Source organism: Protopterus annectens, chromosome 10.part0 (assembly GCF_019279795.1).
Source record: "Protopterus annectens isolate FY-2018-M chromosome 10.part0, PAN1.0, whole genome shotgun sequence".
Classification (NCBI taxonomy): Eukaryota; Metazoa; Chordata; order Ceratodontiformes; family Protopteridae; genus Protopterus; species Protopterus annectens.
Genome location: NC_056744.1, coordinates 1,811,464,832 through 1,811,470,831, shown reverse-complemented (window position 1 = coordinate 1,811,470,831; position 6,000 = coordinate 1,811,464,832).

The following is a 6,000-nucleotide window of genomic DNA, read 5'->3' as shown; positions in this document are numbered from 1 at the left end:
GGCACCATGTCGCCAATGTTGGAATAATTCAATATAGCACATGAAATGAACCATGAAAATATTTATCAAACAATTGGAAATTATCAGAGTCATTACATACCAGTTGGGGTGGGTATGTTGATTATTGTTGGAGATATGGTGGGGGGAGAGAAAGATGTCAGTTACCAACTAGTATATTCCTGTAGTCCACATTACTTTCCTAGTCAGTGCTGTTATCTCTACCTTACAAGTCTTACTACACTACCCTATAGCCTTAGTTTGGACAGTGATATGATGTCGTCATCATTACACATGAACCGGATTTACCTGCATTTACACCTCTTACCTGATATACCTGTGGAGGGTATGTTTGTTAACACTGACTGTTTTTACACATACTCCCAGATTCCAGGTTGTTTTGCACATAGCTATCCAACTCTTTCTGCATAGACTCTGGCCATATATTGACCACATGCTGGTGTGCCGGAACTTATCTAGAATATTGCCCTCTTCCACCTTTAGTAACCTGACACACATATACATGCTTTCCTACACAGCTATATTATGTAGCACAGTGTGGGTGACAGTGACCAGTGATACTTTATTATTCAGAGAAACTGCAACACTCACAATTCCCTACAATACCAGTGTGAGCAGTACCTGTACAGGTTATAATGGTCTGTATTTCTCAGCACAGTGATCGCATCCATCGTACCTGTGGGAGCAATGTTTGTTAGCAGTACCTGACTGTTCCCACACAAAGGTCCGGATTACACATTAGTAATATGCACATACATCTCACTCTGTTACTGTACACACTCTGGTCAGAGCTTGACAACATGGGACTGTAGATAGGAATTTCATGGGTTGCTACAGTGACAGGTGTGTTCTCATGATGTTTGACAATCACTTGTATTCCCTGTTTGCTGGCTAAACATCTGGGATCAGCCCACAGACTTACCAGGGGGGGAAGGGGGACCTGCAGCAGATATGGGCACATATACTGGACATTCTGGCCTCATCTGTACAGTTGTGGGGTATGTATCTGTATGCAGTCTAATTCCACTCCCAGGATTCAGACCATGGCTGTGTCTGCTACAACTTAAACACTGTCCATCACAGCTGTGTCTGCTAAATAGATATTGCTGTATATCTACTATCTGCTTTCTGTCTTACTAATCCACTGTGCTTTTGCATTCTGACCTTGTATTACAACACTCATACATATTTCCTAGGTTGTTATATGTTGTAGGACAGTGTGGGCGACAGTGATGTGTAATACCTCATTATACAGAGCAACTGCATCAGTCGCACTGCCATACAATACCAATGTAAACTACCAGTACAGGGTATCATTCTTGTATTTCTGGGCACAGTGTTGGTATCTGACAGACCTGTGGGAGGAATGTTTATTAGCACTACCTGAATGTTCCCACACACAGTACCAGGTTCCACATTACTATTATGCACATACATCTCACTCTGTTACTGTACACACTCTGACCACAGCTTGACATGTTGGGGTGTAAATGGGACATACTTGGCTTCTTAGTCACATAAGGTATTGAGGAGTTGCTTGTGTGCCAGCTTTGTTCCCATAGCTGTGTGTCAATCAGTTGTATTTCCTGTTTGCTGGCTATATGTCTGGGATCATCCCACTAATTTCTCAGGGGGACAGGTTGATAGTCAACAGATATGGGACACTTTAATTGACATGCTGGACATATCTATACAGTTGTGGGGTATGATTCTGTATGCAGACTACTACCACTGGTAGGATTCGAACCGTGGCTGTGTGTGTTAAAAAAACAACAGTTCACATCTCAGCTGCATGTGCTATTCAGTTTTTATTGTCTGCATTTTCCCTGTTTACTATCTATGTGTCTCTCAGTTGTACTAAATGGCCTCTGGGGATTACACCTGTCATATACAGGCATTCCTACACATTCAATTTATGGTGCATGGTGTGAGTAACAGTGCTTAATACTACAGTACTATTACATGATTGCATATCTACATGACCTTATGATACCAGGATATACACATGCAGTCCAGCAGTTAAACCTGTTTTGTCAAGCTATTACACTTTTATTGCCATATAAACAATATGAGACTCTTCCTGTCATACTCTCTAGTGTATGCAGTACTTGCCTTGAATAATGCAGGTTTTATACAAGCAATTAATTTACTACTACTTTTATTTTTATTTCCTATGACAGTTAATGCATGAGTATTACTAACCTGCCTCACATCGCAACCTCGCCAGGCGACTGATGTGGGCTTCCTGGTTCATGACCCACTCCATTGCAGCTGTGGGGGACATAAGAGGAATATTTAGTCATAACTATCCATGATATACCTGAGCTGGCAATTATTACACACATACTGGGGTGATGCTTACACACGGCAGAAACATCCCCTGATACTCTAACCTCTTGGAGCCACTCCTCCAAGAGGTCCCCCTTACGCCGCTTCATGTCAGCATAGTGGTGGTGCCTGACCTGCTCACCAGTTTGGGGTATGCTAGTGGCACTGGTGAGGTCACGGCCGAGATGGTCCCAGGCATCCGCCTTATATTGGAAGCCCTGGTACTGGCCCTGCAGCAGTCTCTGTGCATGGTCTTTAACTAGGAGTCCTGCTATGACCTTGGACTCCTGGATGCACCAGCGCTGTGCCTGGAAACACACACCTTTTCCCCTTACTGCCATAGTGCCTGCAAGGGGAAGCTACAACCAGTTATGAGATGTATTCCTGCCTCTTGGGTTTAAGTAGGGTCGATTTCCCACACTTTTCCATGATTGGCTGGTTTTGAAAAGGCTAAGCTATGGGCAAACCTGCTTACCTAGGGTTGGCATTGTTTAAAGGATATACCACTGGGCACAATGAGTTAGCTGGTCTACACATTGCTCACACCTCCTAAGCTGGCCCGTGCAATGCTTAGCATTGCTTACATTAGACTTTGCATTATAATGCCTTTTTGGCATTGTGTTATTATACACTGTTATAAAAATATGTATTAACATGTGTGTGCTTAATAACAAATTAATAATCAAGTGTTTTTAATATGCTTTTCATTCTATTTCTTATGCACTGTGATTTTTATACATCGAGTTTCATATGAGGCTGAAAATAATCCTTATTGAAACTGCAGCATGCTTACTGAAACTCGTAGGCTGCCCTCTGACCTAGTAACTGCTTGTACAGCAATACTCTTGTTTATGCCTTATGAAAATGTACTTGAAAAACAGGTGTTAATCTGCTAGGTCAGTAGCATATGAATAGACAATATACCATTGAATAAATGTAATGATTTCAGACAGGCAGCTTTGTTCAGAGGATGGGAACCTCTGCAGCTGCAGTAGTTAGAGATAAGCTAGACAAAAGCTCTTTAGGGAAATGAACTGCTAGCATTGTATTAGATTTAGCTATAGTATCTTGAATGTAACATAACAAGTATCTAATTGAAAGTAACCAAGGCCATGTTGTTTTCCTCAGGATGTTTCACATAAAAATTGTTTAAATCAGCAGAAAATCATGGGAAAGATGGTCAGCAGATGATGACCAAAAGGTGGTAATTTGTTACGTCAGCATGGTAGGACAGGATTAATTTGATAACCTATAAAAATGAATGCATTTCCTGTTTCTGGTTAGACAAACTCTGTATTAGCATGCTTTTGTCTCCTTGCCGCAAGATTAAAGTGCCTTAACCTGAACCAACCGTGTTTTGATCATTTTTAAAGTAAATTTTCTTTTGACAGATTGGTCCTTCGGACCGGAAACGTATCTCTCGCTCTGGACCTAGGCCAGAAATGGGCCCGGTGGCATGTACCCGTACGGAGAAGAGGCCAAGTCGGCTCTTCTGCTTTGAAAGACCTCCGACTGAATTGTCATTCGAAAGAGGACAGCCACTGTTTCTGATCTGGGATTGGAGGATGAGTCAACGATCCGGTGGATCAACTCACGGAGGGTCAGGTAAGGAGGAATTACCTTGTTTTTGTTTCAAGATCAGGGACTAGTTACAGGATTACTTTTTTGTCAGGTAAATTGCTTATGCAAATTAGAGACAGAAGGTATTACTGTTTTTTGTCATAGATCAGGGAAACATAAAATAGGTAGACAGTTATTCTAGATAAACTGTGAAAAAGGTGTAGACTTGTGGTACCACGTGATAGGAAGGGTTACGTAACAATTTATAGCTTAGCTAAAGCACCAATGGGAAATCAGTGCACAAAAGGCTCCCGGGACACACCCCTAACTGAAGACGCGAAGTATATGCAATTACAGCATTCAGATAATGTTAAATATTATACCAAATGGGTCGATAAGTACAAATTTGAGGGTAATTTAGACAAACTCGCACTTATGAAACTTGTAAAACAGTTGAAAATAGATGCAAAAGGCAAATTGAAAAAGCAGAGACAATTAGGAGTCCCTCAGGCGCACAGGTGGCTTGAGGAAGCGAATCGTAGGGAACAAAGAATTAAAAATTCAAAAACGATGTTTTTAGACAAGGAAGATAATAATTTGGTAATAGCGACAGCCCCTCCTTCACCTTTTCCACTTCCATTACTGGAATATGAAGCAAGCGGACATGCTGATCCACCTCCGCTATACCCAGTTGTCCCTGAGAAAGCACAACCGTTTGTCAGGGATCCCATCAAGACCTGGTCTCGAACACGTGACTTGAGGAGGGAAATTGAATTCAATGAGTTAAATAGAGCATCACAAGCTATGAGTGAAGAAGAAATATGCCCGCTCATAGAAGTACCGAATCCGCAGGCAGGACAGGCAGGACAAGATCCGACTCTTTTAGTTTATAGACCGTGGACACCGGAAGATATCCGGAAAGCCACAGAAGGTATTCCTCACCCAAAAGTGAATTTTAGGAAGTTCTTAGAAGATTTAAAAGGTATGAGGTTAAGTTACCATTTGAATGGAGAAGAAGTAGAAAAAGTAGTCAGACAAATTGTAGGTCCATATTGGCACATGATTTGTGGCAGCTGGAATCCTCATGACGCACAACTTAAACCACTCCCACATACTGACGCAGAACTAGATGGCAGAGTGAAAGGTCTAACGGACCGGATCTCTGAAAAGTGGAAGCCTAGGGCTGATTGGACTTGTACTAATCAATGTATACAGCAGGAAAAAGAAACCGTAGATGGATACTATGCCAGGTTACTAGAATGCTTTAACAATTATAGTGGCATGACAGTTCCTGAAAATCAAGCGAATGATTCCCCGTATGAACAGCAATTGAAAAACGCATTTTTGAAAGGGTGCATTGCACCTATTAGTAGCTTCATAACGAAGCATATGATAGATCATCGAACAAGTAGGTTACAAGCCTTACTTGAATATGCTAGGCATGCAGAAAGACATTTTAATAGTAAAAAGAAAAAGAAAATCCAAGTATTTTTAGCAGAAGATGGGTCAGAAGTATTTGTAGTACAAACTGGGAAGAAGGGTAAGAAAAATACCCAGGGAAACAAACAATCTGACAAACGATCAGAAGATTTCGAAGAAAGAAAGAAAAAGGGTGAGTGTTTTAAGTCCGGGAAAAAAGGGCATTTAGCAAGGGATTGCAGGCTAAATAAAAAGGCGACTACAGAAAATAAGGAGGATGAGGAATGACTATATGATAGTCAGGAATCATTGAGTGGAAGTAAGCAGGAAAACGCAAGTGTAAATGTGATAGCAGGTGAAGAGGATGTGACACAAGGGGTAGAGGACGTATATGAATATACAGGCGTAGAAGAAAATGAAATTTTGGACCTAGCTCTTTTGAGCTTAGACCTTTACTTAGCGGACACAAAACCGGAAGTGACGCTTCTGGTAGAGGGGAGGGAAGTCAAATTTTTGTGTGACTCAGGGGCTTCACGGACCCTGATACACCCCTCCAAACTACCAGAAGATACAGAATCACCAGACTATATACTAGTGAAAGCAGCTAACGGACAGCTATATCGGGAGCCACTCTCCCGTGACAATACAATAATAGACCCTGTCTCAGGGATGACT